This window comes from Chinchilla lanigera, unplaced genomic scaffold (genome assembly GCF_000276665.1).
Source record: "Chinchilla lanigera isolate Chin_1 unplaced genomic scaffold, ChiLan1.0 scaffold00018, whole genome shotgun sequence".
Lineage (NCBI taxonomy): Eukaryota > Metazoa > Chordata > Mammalia > Rodentia > Chinchillidae > Chinchilla > Chinchilla lanigera.
The window spans coordinates 23,520,193-23,540,773 of record NW_004955419.1 but is presented as its reverse complement, the minus strand read 5'-3'; positions in this window follow the sequence as shown (position 1 = coordinate 23,540,773).

Below are 20,581 nucleotides of genomic sequence, written 5' to 3'. Positions count from 1 at the left end.
CTGTTCCTTTCTGTTTTTTTTCCTGTACCAGGAATCGAGCTCACGACCTCGTGCTTGCCAGGCAGGCACTGTGCCTCTGAGCTAAACCCCCAGCCCCAACTGTTCCTTTCAATGGAGCAATAACTACTAACTTTTTTTCAAAGAAAAGAAATACTAAAAGTGGTTATAAAATTTCAGAACAAGATGATAGGAGAGTAACAATGGTTAGTACACTGTTTCGTTATCTTCAAAGTAGTTGGACATATTAAAAAAATATAGGCATGAAAATTGATCAAACTAAATAGGCATAAACCTTTCCTTTCAATTAGCTAATAGCAGGGTTGGGGATTTAGCTCAGCGGCAAAGCGCCTGCCTGGCAAGCTCAAGGTCGTGAGTTCGGTTCCTGGTACCAAAGAAAAACCAAAAAAAAAAAAAAAAAAAAAGAAAAGAATTAGCTAATAGCAATTAGTATAATTACTTAACTATCTTGTGTGTATGTATATCTATCTATATGAATTTATTTATTTTTCCCTTTTCCTTCCTTCTTTTCTCCTTTTCCCCATTTTGTACAGAGCTTTAATAATGGGGACTGATAGAACTGTATTAGAATCTAAAGACTGAGTAAATCTTGAATAAAAGTCCAAACCCTGTGTTTTGGTTGATACATTGTGTCTACTTGGGGATTCTAGAGATTTAGCTAAGTGACTCAGCAGGAAGCCAGGGTGCTTACTTTGTATACATCCTGAGCCTGTGGAAAACTAGCGCATGGAGATTATGTGAGAGCTACACGCCCCTTAGGTGGGGGTAGCCTGTTTACAATGGAAGGGAGGGAAAGAGGCTACTTGCTGCCGTTCCTCCCTTTTGCTCTGGCTGTTTGCCGTTCGGCTGCCATTCCCCCCTTGCTCTTGTTGCTTTGCTGTCTTCTGCCTCGGAGCCAGCCAAGTATGGACTGAAACCTCCACACACTGTCAGCTAAATAAACCTTTCCTTCCTTCATTTTGGTCTTTGGGTATTTTGTCTCAGCAGTGAGAGAGAAGTAACTAAGACACCCTGGTGCACATTTCAGCAAAATTGTGGTTTCCAATCTCAGAGGACAAACTCCAGTGAAATACATCACACAGTAGGATTTATCTTCTAGTCATCATTCTTTCAATGATTCAGTAATCATTCATGGGGCACATGCTGTGAAAGCACCGTGTTAAATGGTAGAAATCACTAATTAAAAAGCTATGGTCCTTGCCCTCGAAGATCTCACAGTCTAATAGACCATGCAAGCTAAGTGCGGTACAGTACAGTAAATGTTATTTTAATGTGCTCTTTCACACATTGCATATAGAGCAAATCTGCAGACATCACCTAATAAATCAGAGCCATTGAGACCAGATTCCATCTTAATTATTTCTAACAGTAAAATTAAAAAGTGTACATACATTGAAAATATTTAAGCACATTTATGATCTTCCCTAAAAGAAAAAAATGGACTGAAATTACATATAGGAAAGATTAAAGATTTCAAATAACATGTTTATTGACTTATTTGATTATGAAATCTGTATGTTGCTTTAAAATAAACGTTCTTGCTGTAATTTTTTTCTTCTTTCTACTGAGTTTAAAATATACTCTCTTTAGGGAGAAACATTTGAAAATGGCATTATTCTATAAGATGTGGTAAAGCGAATATGCTTATTTCTGCAGGAAGAAATAATATGCTTATCTTCTGCAGGAAGATTTCTGCTTTGCATTATAAGTTTGGTGGTACACAAGCACATCTGCTGACAAAAGAAATTTTCTGCAAAAATAAAAGCAAAGGAGACATCTGCTTCAGATATGTGAATAAAACAATTAGTCTCTTGAAATTAAAAGTTAGTGGAAGATTTCCAATGGGAATAGTCAATACCATAAATTACATCTGATTCTGTTTGTATAGTGCGTGGGAAAACAGCCATTTCCTTGTAATCATGAATATACCTCTCTGGGTATCTATGCATTCTTCTAATACTGGTGTCAAGATTTGGAAACCCCTGTAGAAAGTGTCAGAGTGTGTGCCAGGGGTCCTGTGTTCTATTCCTCCCCAAGTAAATAATCCCTTCTCTTCTGGAATTTATACTTTGAATTATGAGTATTTGAAGTATAATATTATATAAACATCTATTTAGTTATATAATATGTTCACATATCCTTCCATCATGTGGGATGGAAGTATGCATTAAATAAATAGCATATAACTTTTCTCCAAGAATCAGGTCTCCTTTTGTTTCAAAGGTACTCCATTGTATTCAGCCCAAATTTTATTACTTCTAAAAAGTTCTTCAGCAAATAATTCTGTGTCTACTCTTACATACTGAAATTAAGTTATGCAATCCCAATCTTTACTGGGAACCTGCATTTCTGAAAGTCAAGGAAGGTTCTTGTGTCACTAGCTAAAGACATATTTCAAATTTGAATAGACAACTAGCACACTTTTACTGACGCTACAACTAAAGATTTTACCTTCACTACCAAATTATTTTTATGTTATAATATTACTTTTTTTTGTCCTCAGTTGTCCTTTTTAAACATCATTTTATCCTATAATTTCTCATATTTTTAATATCTATTATTGAACATATAAATTGGGTTGAATGTGATATTTCTACACATGCACACAGTATATACTAATGAAATCCAACGTTCTTTTATTCACCTTACCTTTATCATTTCTCAACCTCTAGGAATCACTGTTGTACATACAGGTTGACATTTAAAGTTTTCACATAGGAGAAAAAATATACTATACTGAACTTCCTGTGTCTGGTTTGTTTACTTAATATAAATCTTCTAGTTCCATCATTATGCAATTATACACATTCATTCTTTTGTATGAATGAACGATATTCCATCTGCAATATTTTTAACCCATTCATATGCACCTAGGTTGATTCCATATCTCAACTATTGTGTATGGTGGTGCAATAAACATGAGCATTCAAATATCTCTTTACTATGCTCATTTCACTTCCTTATGATATATCTTGAGAAGTAGAATCGTTGGACCATATTGTGATGTATTTTTAGTATTTGAAGAGACTCCTGTTGTTATGTATAATTTACATTCCTGCCAACAGTTTATGAAATTTCCTTTTCTCCATATCCTTACCAGCATTTGTTAACTATTGCTGAGATGAGATCTCATAGCTTGACTTACATTTCCCCGATGATGAATGATATGGAGCTATATTTATATATTTGCTTGTCACTTGTATTTATTCTTTTAAGATGTGACTATTCAGATCATTTGTCTATTTTTAAATTGAATTACTTTCCACAAATAGTGAAAATGCTGAGAAAAACATCATGAAAATAATTTAATTCATAACAGCTAATAAATTTAACTATAGAAGTGAAAAGATATACAATGAAAATAAGAAAATATTAATGAAGAAATTGAAGAACAGAGATACACACACACAAATGAAAAGATGTCCCATGTTTATGGTTAATGAGACTTAATAGTGTTAAAATATCCATACTACCCAAAGCAATTTAAAGATTCAAGGCAATCTCCACCAAAACACAAATGACTTTCTTCATGGAACCGGAAAAAAATTTAAAGTTCATACGGAAGCACTAAAGACCCCAGTTAGTCAAGAGTAACCTTGGACAAAAGACAAAAACAAACAAAAAAAACAAAACAAAACAAAGAACAAATGGAGTTATTGCAATATCTAATTTCAGACATACTACAAAGCCACAGTAAGCAAAAATTATGGTGTTGTCTTAAAAATAGGCACACAGACCAGTGAAACAGAGCAGAGATCTCAGAAATAAACTGGTATACTTATAGGCAACTGAAAGTTAAGAAAAACATATACATTAAAGAAATGGAAACATCTTCAATAAAAGGTGCTATGAAAACTGGCTATCCCCTTATAGAAGATTGAAATATGACTTGTTTATCACTTTGTAAAGAAAAAAAAAACACAAAACAACTAAAATGGATCAATGATTTATCTAGGTGCAATATCTGAAACTGTGAAGGTATTAGAAGAAAACATAGGAGACACTCTAAGATATACGCACAAGCAATAATTTCCCTTTCTTTCTTTCTTTCTTTCTTTCTTTCTTTCTTTCTTTCTTTCTTCCTTCCTTCCTTCCTTCCTTCCTTCCTTCCTTCCTTCCTTCCTTCCTTCCTTTCAACCTAACTGGAAAGCACAAGAACTAAAAGCATAAACAGATAGACAACAAACTGAAGTGCTCCGCATAGCAAAGGAAATAATAACAGACAACCTACAGGATGGGCCAGAATATTTACATTTACATTTGATAAGAATTTAATAACCAGAATATGAGAGGAACTCAAAAAACTTAACAACAAATAAAAATGCAAGTAGTCATCAGGGATGTGTAAATTCTAAAAACAATGACAGAAGGTCAAGGGACCAAGAATACCAAGCTAACTTTATAAAGACAAAAACTGGAGAATTTACATTTCCTGATTTCAAAACTCATTGCACAAGTATCACAATCAAGACAGGGATTTATTGACATATTATGTCAATGGAATAAAATTAAACAGAAATAACCACAGTGGTAAAACAACTGGATATCAGCATGTCAATAATAAATTTGAACATATTATTCAAAAATACACAAAACAGAAATCAAATGGAATATATAAATGTCAAAGCCAAGAACATAATACTCTCAGAAGGAAATGGAGAAGCAAATCTTTCTGACCTTGGGTCAGGCAAAGCTTACATTAGATTGACACAAAATCTGAAGTGACTAAAGAAAAATATTTAAATTGGGCTTCATTTTGTGCCTCACATCGCCTCAGCAGGACAAGTCACTCCCTAGAGTGGGAGAAAATATTTTCAGGTCTTCTGTTTGATAAAGGACTTTTATACAGAAATTATAAGTTTCACCACTCAGTAATATAACAAGTCTCTTGAAGAACAAGCAAAGGATCTTGGTAGACATTAGGAAGAGAAATAAATAAACAATGAAAACATCAAAATATATTGAACCTCATTAGAGTAAGTAAAACCAAATGAAGCAACAATGTGATATACTGCTGCACAACCAGTATGACAACTACAATAAAAAACAATATCAATCTGTGGTGAAAAAGTGTAAAAACAGAAAATTTCATATGCTAATGGTGTGAGTGGGAAATGATGTGGGCATTATGGAAAACAGTCTGAAATTTCTTAAAACTCTGGGAAAATTCTAACCTTTGATATAAACTTAGGAAAAAAAACACATATTTTTACTGTCTAATAAAATATCACATACTACTCCATCAATCCATTCAATTGTGATTTTTCAATTACAAATAATATTAACAGAAATTCAATAAAATTTAAGTCATTGATTCAAAGGAGTATATGAACAGTTTTTTAAAAATTAATAAGCATACACAAAAATGTGTATATGAATTTTCTAATTTGTCTTATTTGTAATGGCTACATGTATGAACAATCTGTTGACTAATGGATAAATGAAACAATACATACAATGAGACTATTACTATAAAAAGGCTATAGTATTGACATATTCTCTTATGCATAGAAATTGAAAATACTACGCAACATTACAGAAGATGACAATTAAAACACATTATGAAAATTTCATTCATATAAAATGTTCAGGATATGAAAAATCTATAATGATAGACATAGATTACTAGTTTCCTACAATAAAAGGTTGGAAGAGGGGGTAATTTGGAAGAATAGAAAATCCCCATTAAAGTCTACAAATGTCTTTTATATGCAGCAGAATATTCTCAAATGAACTATGATAATGAATACACAACTCTCTGAATATACCAAAATCATTGAAATATATATTTTCAGAATTTTAAATACAAAGTATGTGATTTACATCTTGATAAAATTGGTTTTTCTTTTAAAAGGACAACTCACTGGAATTTTGGTTTAAAATAATTTTTAACATTAGACATTTTTATGAATAATTTCATAAAAATATATGTATGATTTATTGTATATACTACTTGTTAAAATGTTCAGATGAAATGTGCTTTTTAAGGGTATTAAATATGGATTAGCATTTCCAAAATTTAACATAATAGTAGTATGAAACATTGACACAGATAAAAATTAACAGAAATTCTCATACATTGGGGATTTTCATATTGCAAATTAATATGATATCTTTCATAAATGGTTTGTCATATATTGAGAAGTAAACATATTCTCATATTTAGACCTGAGATATCAAACAGAATATTTAAATTAAACACGTAAATACATATATTTGCCAATGCATTAATACATATTTGTAAGTGAATATCACAGCAAAATTAACACATTAAAATCAAAGCAACTCAAATTTTGAACAACACATGCAAACCTTTATAAGCATCCATACCTGGGTTCATAGTATTCAAAATGCAAAAGTTAGAAAGAAGAAAATTCTTGGAGTAAGATGAGGAAGGTATGGCTAAAAGACCAAGGAAGTAGGACAAAATTTAAATGGGACATTTCTCCTGAAATCAGCAAACAAGAAGACAATGGAATATTTTATTTGTTGAAAGAAAAAGAAAATTAGAAAAACTAGTTTGTATGGAGTAAAATTATGTCCCAAAATTAAAGAAGAGATAAAGATTTTTCAGAAAATAAAAATTTAGAAGATTTCTCAATATAGCTACTTTGCAAGAAATGTTACAAATTTTTTAGAGAAGAAAATGTCAACAGGTCAGAAATTTGATCTTTATAAGGAGCAGAAAAATGTTAGAGAAGAAAGAAATAAAGGTAAAATCATACTTTCTACTCTTAAGTGATCTAACTGGTAAGAGTGCTGAAGATAATAATAGTAATAATGTAATTGTGAATATAAATATTATGAAAATGGGAAGGAGACATTACAAATACTATTTTACAAGATCTCTGAACTACTCATAAAGCAGGGTAAAGATTTTATTAATAAACATGGATTATTTACAAATAGATTTTGCATACTCTGTAGAAGTCACTGAAACAAATAAAACAATATATATATATCCCCCCAAATATTGTATATATAATATATATCATATGCTAAAAAAAAATAGGCCTTGTGTAAAGTGCTGAGTTAAAATCAGATAAAATAAAAAACATGTGGGAGACAAAAAAGAAAATGCAAGCACAACTAAGGGAAAACAATTGCAAAGAGCCTTGTATTAGCTGGCATTATTGTTCTAAATCTGTTAATCCATCTTTGATCACTTTATGTCTCAGTGATATAAATATATCAGTTAAATTACAGAGTCTATCAGAGACCATATAAATAAAATCAAATGATAAATATTTGAAGAGATTTGACTATTACATAATGTATACATATTCAGAAATATCATGTGGTATTTCATAAATATGTAAAATGTACTTAATATCATGTAACATTATGTAACTCCAAACTAAAACTAAATTTTTAAAAAGAGGTGAAAAGATTCAATATGACCCAAATTATATTATCCATAAAAGAACAACTTTAAGTTAAATACATGTGTAGATTAAAATTTAAGACTTGGAATAATTCCTATCATATTAACATTAATCAAAATGTATGTGGATTACCTATATTAATCTGAAGCAAGACAGACTTCAGAATGTAGAAATTGCCTGGGTAATACTGCTAAGACGATAATTCTCCAAGATAACAATACAATTATAATATTTATTTTCCCAAAAGTAGGGCATTAGATCCTCAGGCAAATCTAGTGAGCCTGAAAGCGACTTGAATGACACCATTTGTCAACTGGAAATACCAGACATTTAAAAGACATCATTCAGTACCAGGAAAAATAAACATCTCCAAGTACATTGGAACATTTATCAAGATATCTGACACTTAGGTCTTTAAAACAGATGATACTTTTGGTCCCAATTACAAATGCCAGCAAGGTATCTATTGCACATTTATTTTTAAATTTGTGGAAAAAGGCAAAAGAATAGATAACAATATATTAAAGACCAAAGATGGAGAACTGACACCACTGACTTCAGTTCTGACGATAAAGGTACCATAACTATGCCAGTGTCGTTTTAGTGAAACAAAGATAAATAGCTTAACGAGTTGAAATAGAGTCCAGAAATAGAGTCCACACAAATACATCATTTTATCATTAACAAAAGGTAGTTGACTATAATAAAATGTAGGGAGCAAAATGGAAGACTGTGGTGAAGACCACTGACAAACAATAGGAAATCTAGCAATTCTGTTAAAGTTTCCCACTAATCTCTTAGAGACAGAAAATAAATTTGTATGTGGAAGAAAACAATTTACTTTCACTGAAGCGATAATTAAAAAGCCAGCATAAAGAAGACATTTTGTAATTTGTGAAGTGCTTCTCTTATGCTACTGAGGGCATATCTCCTTTCCATGGTATATCTATAGATATGGGGTATCTATATTCCATACTGTACAGAATATAGAGCAAATCACAAAGTCAGTCATTCTTTGTAGTTAACCCCATTTCTCTGACAGTCAAATTAACTTGTCCTGAATATGTTTATCCAGGATCAACGTATCATCTTATTTATATCCTGTGTACTTCCTATCGTAATTTATTATGAAGTAACATCTTTCTTTTACAATTATTTTAAGGAAAGGAAAGGTGAGGCGTACTGAACTCAGAATCTCTTACTTAAAGTTCGTGAAGATACGAAAAGGACAAGTCGTAGACCACTGACATTGTTCACTATTCTTAAATTCATTGTAGGCCCAATAATATGGGGGAAAAAAAGAATGCAGACATATCTTTAATGATGCAAGAATTTCTTTATATACCACTGGTTAGACAGGAAGACTGCTTTAATAGTTTGCATAGCCGTATGTTGTAAAAGGTAACAGACCCACAGTGTTAAAGTTTCTATGACTTGTAAATTTGTGAATATTTCAAGAACTATGATAACAGTCAAATTTGTGGCTTATTTCCATGAGGAAAGAGAGACAATTTGTAAACTGCTATATACAGGCTCTGGTGTCTTTGAGATATCCTGCTTGTTTGCTCATTTGATTTTAAGCCAAAAGAAAATTAGCACTGAAATTAGGGAAATTTTTCACATTTACCAGTATTTGAAGAATCTTGGTCCTTTTGTGTAGCTCAGTTTTATTTCAAGTGAGAAACCACTAGTATTTACAATTCTAACCTCAGTGTACTGATTAGTTATTTAGGTAAGCTTGATTATGAATTAAAAGCCTACTATTTGTATATTGCTATAGTGATTTCTGTAAGCATAAAGGACAAAAGAAAATATTTTTCTAGTATGTTCTTGAAAGAAGTAAATTGTAAGTAAGTAAATTGAATATGGGAATGCTATTAAATTTTTAGTGTTGACTTTGGATCCAGTTACATGACTAACTTTGGTTATTAAAGCCAGAAGTCTTTCGATGGAGTTTTTGGCATCTTCTATGCAGAGAATCATGTCATTCATAAGTACTGATAATTTAACTCCTTCATTTCATATCCTTATTCCTTTTATTTCTTTCTGTCATCTAATTGCTTTTGTCAATGTGGCCAACCTTCCACTGTTTCTGATTCTAGAGTGAAAGGTTTGTTTTTGACCATTTAGTATTATACTGGCTGTTGGTTTATCATAGATAGCTTTTATCAGATCAAGATAAAGATCATGTATTCCAATTTTGTATAAGGTTTTTAATATGAATGAGTATTGGACTTTGTCAAATGCTTTTTCTGGATCTATTGATATGATCATGTGATTTTTCTTCTTGATTCTGTTGATGGAGTCTACTACATTTATTGATTTGCATATATCGAATCATCCCTGCATCCCTAGAATGAATCCTACTTGATCATGGTGTGTAATCTTTTTTGATGATCTGCTGCATTCTATCTGCCAGTATCATACGGGGATTTCTGTGATAGAGTTTGGCCTATAGCTCTCTTTTTTGGTCAGATCCTCTTCTGGTTTTGTTATCAGGGTAATACTTGCTTCCAGGAATGAGTTTGGGGGTATTTCTTCCTTTCCAATTGTATGAAAGATTTTGAGGAGTAATGGAATTAGAGCTCTAAATTTCTAGGAGAATTTAGCAGTGAATCTACCAGGACATGGGCCTTTCTTGTTGGTAGGTTTTGAATTACATCTTCAATTTCATTGATTGATATTAGGTTATCTACAATTTCTATATCTTCTTGATTCAGCTTTGGTAATTCATATGTATATAGGAATCTGTCCATTTCTTCTATTTTTCCATCTTGTTTGAGCATAACTTGTTGATGTATATATTGATCTCCTGGATTTTCTGCAGGATCTGTTGTGATTTCACCCTTAATTGCATGGAGTAGAGTACTTCCTTTTACTTTTTGATAAGGTTGACTAGGAGTTTATCAATTTATTATAATATTCCAGAGAACCAACTCTTCAATTCCTTGATTCTTTGTATTGTTTTCTTAGTCCCAATTACATTAATTTTTTCTATGATCTTTATAATTTCCTCCCATGTATGAACTTTGACCTTGCATTGTTCTTCTCTTTCTAGAAGTCTGAGGTTCAACATTATGTTGTTTATTTTAGCTCACTTGTTTTTACTGATGTGGAAATTCACCAGTATAAACTTCTCTCTTAGCACTGCTTTCAACCACTGTGAAAATCAGTATGGAGATTCCTCAAAACACTAGGACTAGAGTTCAGATTTGACCCTTCTATTGCCCTTCTGGGTATCTTCCTGATAGACTTCAAAGCATCATACCTCAGCAATTTATGCACACTCATGCTTATAGCATTATAGTTTGTAATAGCTAAATCTTGGAAACTGTCCAAATGCCATCAGCCAGTGAATGGATGAGATGTGGTTTTTTTTTTTTTATAATGGAGTATTACTCAGCCATCAAGAAGTATAAATTTAAGACATTTGTATGTAAATAGGTGGACCTTGAGGCCCTACTCTTAAATGAAACATATCAGGCATAAATATTTAAATACCACATTGTTTTGTGGTATAAGAAACCAAAGGTGTAAATAAGAACCAATATATATGATAGGTATTGTGAAATAGGAAGAAAATGTTCAGATGGTAAGGAATACTGGTGAGGAAGAAAAGGAAAGGAAAAGAAAAAAAGAGAAAAGAAAGAAAATATGGAAGCAGAGCTTAGGTAAATGTCAGGGGAGCATCACCTTGGTCTCTTGCAGGCTCAAGTGTGATTATGTTTACTTATGAGCAGTGCAGGCTGTAGAGAGCTGATTTCCTTAAACTGACTTTCAGTTTAGTTCGTGGGTGTGGCTGAGGCTGTGTTTGTATCTTCACGAAAGCAGGCAGCTTCAGTGTCCTAACATAGCTTATTATCAATGTCTATGGTTGAGCTCAGGTAGACAAGCTGTGATAGCACAAGGTTAACACATGAGATAATGTCTCTGCTAAGACCTGCATGGCTCCATAGGAAAATTCCTTCCCAAATTGACTACAAAGCAGGTTATTTGCTAACCATAACTGAAATCTGGCTGTTGCTGTCCCTTCAGCAAGAATGCTTTGTTTCCTCTCCTACAAACCTCGTCATCCTTTCTAGGTGTCTATCACAGCCAACTGCAATCTCCTCACCATTTTCCTCAATGAATGAATATCAAGGTTCTGGGTGGCCCATGGCCTTTTGTTCCTCTGGAACAACTGGCCATCCCAGATCCCTACCTGCACCACTATTTTGTCTCTTGTTCTTTCTTCTTGCTGTACATTGTAACTCCAGGCAGCAGTTAGGAGACTCACCACAGGGGTCCCTAACAACTGGCAAGGTGGTCTCTAATGCTAAATAAGGAGGGGGGAAGTGTTGAAGGGAGGGGAGGGGAGTGGGAAAGAAAGAAGAAAGAAGATACATCATGTACAGGTACAAATTGTCTATGATGAATGTGATCATCATCTATATCTAAAACGCACCAATAAAGGTAATTAATTAAAAATGAATAAATTGAATAGAACATATATTCTCGAATTATAGTTTAATGAAATAAGACAAGGAATATTTATTCATCATAGGTATTGAACTGCTTTCCCAGACTCAAGATAAATACACTTCTGAGGTCTTTGTAAAAGGTATCATTATTGTTTTAAATTTTCAGAACAAAAACAGTAGCAGAAAAACCAGCATATCCTCATCCTGGCAGCAGCAATGCAATCAGTGTTTGATGTGATCTCTTTTATGCCTAAGTGGCCTGAACTGAACATTATTTTCTGTCTTTGTCTCTTACAGAGGAGGCTTAGAATGTTCCTGCTTTGAATACTAATATCTAACAAGTTTGAAATCAGGGACCTGCCAGTTCTTAATTCTCACAAATTTTGAATGTGTGCTCAGACATATATTCTACTAATCAGCTTAACTGAACACATAAAAAGGGGGAAAGAATACATAGAATGCATCATCTCTATTTTCTTAGTTTAAAAATAATAACATACTTTGAAATTATCTGCCAGTATTGGAAAATACCTGAATATGTAACAGCATTGAGAATGTCTATTATGCAGTAATTCATCTGCTCAGCATTGCTGAAAGGCACAATTGTGAAAAATTTTGAGAAATACCTCAGGTTTTCTTTCTAAGGCGGGTAGAGATATTGAGTGGTTGACTTGAATGCACAAGGGTATTTTACAGTACCTTGATCTGATCAAAGTAGCCTTGCCAAAAGGAAGGTGAGTCAGTACAGGGGCAAGAGAAATGAGTTTGTTGCTTTCTTTCACTAACTGGATTTTTAGCATCTTCGCTGTGATTATGCAGATCTCAGGCTAGAGTGCCTAATCACATCCTTTTGACAGATGGTTTGATTTTGTTGTTACTGTTGTTGATGATCACGATCATTCAAAACTATTACAAGAAATTAGCTGTATGTATGAATTATAAACAGGCACTCACTTATTCAATAGCTCATTAGATTTATCATGTACCAGGCAGAGCTTGGTGAAAGGACACTTTGTTGAGGAAAATAGGGACTTTGCTGACAACATTTATTCATGAATTAGTTTTTTGTTGTTGATTTGTTTTATGTTAGAAAGATTTTCATTTTTAGAAACTATTAAAAAGACAGAAGGAGGTTCATTCACTCTTTCATTTGAAATGCCAGAAGTATAAAATGATTCTACTCTTTCTTCTGTCAGTAAAGATGGTATAAGCCTTGAGCAAGTTATATGATCAATCTTGGTCTGATGTTTGATCTACAAAACTGGCAAACAAAAACCAAAAAACATGTAGTAACCCCTAGGCTTTGATCAATCTTGTACTCTTACCTCTGGTAATCTGAGCAACTTTGTTGAAGATAACAATATGTAATATAACAACCACTGTTAATTCCTATCATTCTGTTTTGAAACCTTGTATCATTTTTATTGTTTTGCTTTGGTTTTTTTGTCTATGTTGTTGTTATTTTGTTATGCTTTTTCTATTATTGTCTTTAAAATTAAAAAACAGAATTAAGTGAGTAATACATGTAAAGTACTTAAATATATGACTGGTATATATGGTAGCAAATGTTAGTATTTTAGTTAATATTAATCACTTATCAAAATATACTTTGAGGCCCCCTACTCTTTGCCATAAAGTACAATAGCAGTTATTCTAATCTATTAATAATTTACATTATACATGTAAATCTTAACATGTTATTTTATTTCATCCACAATACAGGGGGACAAAGTGCTATGTTCACTAAGAATTAAGCTGACATATAGAATGCTTAATCAGTGAAAACGTATTCAAATCATAGTTGCATAATTCTCCAAAGTCCAGATATAAGAACTTTATATCTGGATTCTCTACTGAATCTTCAATAAAGGTTAATAAAATAAAATCCTAGAAGAGTCATCTCCTTCCAGGGAAATAGGAAATTAAATAATTTTGCAGTATTATTAGAATTATACTAAAATACATTCCCAAGGTATTTTTACAGCATGGAATACAGAGGGATTAAAATTTCTTTCACTGTTGCTTGGAAAGCTTGCTAGTTGAAGGAATGTGTTTGAACAGAATACACAAAATAATATCAAATATGCTGGCAAAATTGGTCAAAAAATTAAGCATTAACTGTTCCTTTCAATAAATCATTAGATGACATTGGTGAATTCCTACCATCTTGTTTAGTGAAGCTCTGTACTGTTTCTAATGTGTTTTATCATTATTTTTTATTCTCTTTAATGATTTTGTCAATTTTGCATTCTTACATCTGGTAATCTGAGCAATTTTGTTGAAGATAACAATATATAATATAACAACCATTATGATAGACATTGTGAAATGATAGGAAAACACTCAAGGGTAAAGGGCAACTGGGATGTTGGAAAAGAGAAGGGAAAGGAGAAATTTTGTATGTATGTATATACAGGATCGTTAACATAGTTGTTCCACTGTCTTCTATTTCTTTGCTGAAAGAAACTGTCAGTGAGTCCTTGATTGATCAATATTGCATGTCTCTGTCTGTTTTCATGAGAAACCACTCTGAAGATATCAATATGTAATACAAGAAGCATTGTGAATTTCCTACCACTTTGTTTGTAACTCTGTATTGTCTGTACTTTTTGCTATTTTGTAAAAGATTGTCTGTCTGCTAATGTTTTCCTCCTTTTATTTTTAAAATAAAAAAACAACCATTGTTAATTTCTATCATTTTTTGAAACCCTATATCATTTTTATTGTTTTTTGCTTTGTTTTGTTTTTGTCTATGTTGTTATTTTGTTTGTTTTATTCTCTTTACAATAAAAAAAGAAAAAAATGTCAAATAAAACTTCAGGTTTAGTACTTCACTTAACTCGTAAAGAATTAATAATTTAAGGTCTATGCATCATTAAATAGTCTGAGGTAATGTTATAATACAAGAAGCAAAATGAAATATTTCAATTAGTACAAAAATTGAGCAAATATCATCTAACAAGAGTAACAACCAATATGACTATTTTCCCAATTATTATGATTTTATACACTAATGTTAATAACTTCACCCCAGGGTTTCAGATATGCAGAAATTTTTGGCCACCACTGACATATCATTGTTATTCCATACTTATTTTATAAATGCACAAATTCTACCTGTTGTAATCAATTCTGTGCAGTTCAGGTGGTATCTTTGACTTAAAAATCTGTTCCTATTAACATGGTGGTAAAAAATATAATTCTTGGTTTATAGAATGAAGTTTCAATAGCATGATGAAGTTTTAAAGATTCATGATCTTTCATTTTCTACCTGTTGAAATTCAACTTTTTTCAATACACATATGATGTATAATTACCAAACTGAATTTAGTTCCTGAGATGTTTAACTTTTTCCTATCACCTAAGATAGTGTCTGGTGTACTGCAACTAAGAAATACCTATTTTTGATGGAAGAAATGAAAATATTGAGAAAGAAGAAATGAGCCCTGCTGGTGAATCATCCTTAGTCTGTTTCCGAAACGTGAGAGAACTATGAATCATCTCTACTGGCCTTCGATATTATTTTCTAAAATATGATGTGTCATAGAATTGTAATACTGTCCTTCAGAAAGTAAATCGCTACTAATATGATCCTCAAAAACTAAAGTGACAACTTTCAGTTTACTCTCATGCTACAGTGGGACACTAACTTTTATTATGTTATATTTCCTAAGAATACGTTCTTTGTCATTAGGATTAAGCTATTTTTGTCTACCTCTTGGAATTGCACAGTAGCTGGTGTGTTGCATTTTACATCCAGTCCTACTGGTCATATCTTAAGGTCATATCTGAGGCACTGTCCACTCAGAACTGATATTTCACTGGGAACTGATACTGAACTGCAACAATTAACTATGCAACAGTGACCCAATCAATTTTTAGTATATAAATATGGAGATACAGACACAGATACACATACACATATGCATGCAAATACACATATACCGATACAGGTGTAGGTACATATAGATATGGATAGATGAATATAAATAGGTATAGAGAAATAGGTAGATATATATCATTGCCTAGAAAGGGATTGATATGTAACAAATGGTAGAACTTCATAATATAAGAGAAGCATTCAGTACCCTAAATCAATTAAGCAATAGATCAATAAGTACAGCCATGAGTCACCTAATGATGGGCAGAGGAAGACTTCTGAGACAAGTGTCATTAGGTGGCAGATTCATGCAAAAGTGATGTTGTACTCTTAACAACTAAGATGAGCACAGCATCAGTGGTTTATATAATCTTACCAAACCACTGTTTACATGTGGTCCATCATTAACCAAAACATCATTATGCAGTGCATGCCTGTTTATGCACGAATATGTATTACCACACATAAATATTTGGAATTCTCAGGACATATCTCAAAAACAGTGATTAAATTTAGCCAGAACAAAAAGAAAAGCATTGCTGCTGCAAGGATTAGGTAGAGGCTTTTCATAGAGTGTTTAAAAGGAACTAATTCAGAATTAGATAAGAATTGGAATTGAGGGGCTAGGGATATAGCTCAGTGGCAGAAGAGTGTGCCTGGCAAACGCAAGGTCCAGAGTTCAATTCCCAGTACTTGAGAAAGAAAAAAAAAAAAAAAAAGAATTGGAATAGAGTCTGTGGTCCCAAGTAGCTTTATGTCACTAATAAGGATATTTACTTTTTCTATCCTTTCTCCCTATGTAAAATATTCTTACTATTAATATCTGATTTGCAAAGTATTCTGGTCTATAATTCATGAGTAATAACAGTAATCTTTTCTGTTTTCATTATTATACTATGTTTGTGTTCATAGTTAAAAACTTACAAGATTTCCAAAAGAAATATTCCAAATGATAAATATATCTATGTATCCTATGTGCCCTTAAAAATACCCTCTTCATATTTTTATCCCAATCTGTGACCAGAAAGGCTCAAATTTAAGGAATGTATCAAGGGTTTTCCAGTTCTTAGGTTTCTTGAAGTATTTGGGCAAAGAAAGTTCTAGCAGCAGATAAGAGTGAGCTCAGAGAGTTAATTCAGGACATTGATTGCCCCAGTTTTCTTCTTTGACTTATAACCTTAGCTTCATCTCTTCAAGACAAAGGGTTTTAATGAAATCTGGCTACTACCAGCTTTTGGGTACAACAGGATCCAATATATCTGATCATCTATGTGTAAATAGCTCTATCATCAAACCCTCCTCAAATAATATTTTCTTTGCTTCACGGATCCTGGGAACCTTGACAATACATGCTCACACAGAGAAAAGTGGGACTGCATGCATATTGAAGCAGAACTGGAATAAGTGTTCTAGAACAGAAAGACATGATTTTCAAAATGAATATCTGTAGATACGTTCCAGGCTCTTCTGAAACAACCTCAGATATTTTCAAGAGTTGTTAGTGCACAGCTGTGTACAAACACTGGTGTGAATGATTTATAATGAATGTAATATGTAATATGAATGAATTTTGTATCCAATATTATTTATTTCTGTGAGTGCATGTTCTTAAATATTATGGAGAATTTACTTTCACTGAACAGTTTTAATTCTGTTGAATTTTAAATACAAGAAAAAATTGTAAACAGTTTTCAAATGTAATTATTGTATCAACTGTGTAGCACTCTTACAGCACTATGAAAAAAAATTATAATTTGTGGGCTTCTAGAACAACTAAATATCAAGGATATGATCTGCTTATTATGGTTGTCTTAGCCTGTGGATTGTACTTATATTTCCACTTTGAATACATTATGTGTTTAAAAATAGTTTAAATAATAATTCTTATTAATAAAAATTCTGGAAAAACTTAGCCATTGAAATAAAAGTTCAAATATTTCTGGCTATCATCCTTATAATACTTAAGAGATGCACCCCAAAAATCACATTTTATGTTTGAAAAGTATGTTTGTTTTTAATTATCATTTTTCTGTTTTAATGAGGAAAGATCAAAAGTAGCGTCAACGAATGCAGAAAGTCAAACAGCTCCTATGTAAACAAGTCTAAATCCATTTGATTAGATGAGTCTACCATATTTCATTCCAATATTTACAATACTTTATTTTTCTTCATCAAAACAGAATTCCTTTCTTCAGTTTTTTGAAGTGCCAGAAAAGACTGTCCACTCTATTTTAGCAAGAATATAATTACACAATCATTCCAGAAAGACCACCGTGTACTGTGGTCAATACTGTGGATTTTATTGTAATGTTACAACTCTTGATTTTTTTTGTCTTTCAGCTATTGCTGCAATCCATTTATTCTAAAGATTGCATTTTTTTAATTTTTTGCATGAGATTCATATATGTAACTGTGGAAAATTCGAAGAACAAGAATTGGAAGAGAAAAATTGTACTGTGTTATGGACATTTCAAAAGTGGAACACTAAGCATAAAATCATTAATGCTGTATTGCAGGTAGATGAAATGCATATGAGGTGTTGGAAAGGAGAATTTATGCTACAGAAAGAATGAATGCTTTGAAGTCTGAAAAAAGATCATTGCATCTAATTTCCCGTACACCTTAAATATAATATACCCATACAGTAACTTCTTAGGTTCTGATAAATTATAATATAGAATAGAATTAATAGTTCAGATAAAACACAAGTTTAATTGATGGAAAACAATCCCACTTAGGTGAAGAAGTTTGGAGCATGTTTTAAATGATCATAGAATGTTGCTTCATAACAATTCTTTCACATCATTAGATTTTTATTATGCTGGGAAATTTATAGAGTCAAAGAAAAGCATGTATGGATGGACATTAAAGAAAATAGAATCTAAGTAAATTAATTATGGACAACAGATTCGTAATATTATTTAAGTTATTTTGCTTTTTCTTAATCTATATTTTTTAACTTATAATTTTAGGCTTATGTTTATTTTTTATTTATTTATTTTTTTTGTTTTTATTTCTTGGTACCAGGAATCGAACTCGGGACCTTGCACTTGCCAGGTAAGCGCTTGTACCGCTGAGCTATATCCTCAGCCATCCTTACTCTATATTGAAGAATAAATGAAATATCTTTCAAACTTAAAATTTCCCACTTTTACTATTTTTATTTGAATAAAAAATATTTGTTTCTTTTCTTGTTTCTTTTTCTTCCTTCAGTAGGGTAAATATATATTTATATCTTGTTGACTGAAAATCCTATTTTTAAGACTGATTTTTAAAAGTGATAAGGAGATAAAGTTAGTAAAGATCAAGTGTAGCTACAAATATGAATTCACATCCATGAGTTGGTCAATGTTCAAAGCCCAGATTAGAAGTTTAGGGGGAATACCTAAATGAGAAACCCAGACTGAAATACATTCTGGTCGAGAGCCAGAGGAAATTCCAGCACTGACTTTAAAATTATAAATGTGAGACAGTACATGGGCGTATGACTAAAATCTATATAGATGTGGGGGTTGGTGATAACAAGCAAAGGGGAGGGAGTTGCAAAAGCTACCTATCCCATATAGGCAGCAAGAGTACTTGAACTAAAAGGTCACCCAGGGTAAAGGGAAAAGCCTGATGAACTCATAGGGTAATTTATAATGTAGACACCTGGCTGGATATTCAGAGTAGCTAAAATCTAGCTAAGATGAGGGCAAGGATTGTCTAAGAAATCAAGATAGAAGCAGGTGTGCTGTCATATTTTATCCTAAATATCTACTGATTGTTTTGATCTTTTCTTATTCAAGTCAATTTATGAAGTAACATTCATATATAAATCTCTAAATTACAAATGTTCTAATAATAGTTCTCTTTATGCAAACTGTATAAGCAATTACTTTCACTGTGTTTTTCCTGATGATAGTAATGTCATTGCTTTATTACTTACCTAATGTAATACATCAGTCAATTGATATGAATATAAGTTTTCAATAGTAATTTACTTTGTCATTGGCTATGCTGTTGTCAGTGTACCACAAACACAGAAATAAACTGTGACTCATTCCTGACAGGCTGTGCACTCAGAACTGTATGTTGGTGAGATCATCCAATGTTTCCTGGACTTTCATCTTATAATATCAACCTATGGGTAAACAGCTATATTGCCCATCTCATAACAAAATGCTAATGAAAATATTCATCAAGATATATATTAGATGAGGACCAACCAAGAATAGACAAGTGCATTTTACTTTACTTAGCATGTCAAAATAACAGAAATCAGTTAAGACAAATAAAGACATAATATTAAACATGTGAACAATCTTAGAGTGCAGCTTGGCTCTGCTTCCATCCTCTTCTTTTAAAAAGAGCTTCTTTAGTTTCTTATAGGTAGCTATAACCTATTATTTGCTTTAGTGACCTATATTGAAAGGAAGGCACTTTTTACCATGTTGTACTTACTGAGAGAATATATGTTAAGACAATCTCCAAAGATGCCATTAGGAGACACAACACAAAGTTTTCATTCAAATCTCAGTGACTGCTGCATTGGTAAATGGAGAAAGCTTCAGTTTCTATACTGCAAAATGGTGATATGTAAATAGGTTTATTGTACAGGTTAAATAAGATAGTGCCATACAAATGTGTTTAGGAAATCACTTAAATCCTACTTTGAGGGCTGGGGATTTAGCTCAGCGGCAAAGCGCCTGCCTGGCAAGCGCAAGGTCGTGAGTTCGGTTCCCGGTACCGGAGAAAAACCAAAAAAAAAAAAAAAAAAAAAAAAAAAAAAAAAAAAAAAAAACAAAAACAAAAAAACAAATAAATCCTACTTTGGATTTAAAAATAATAATATAAAC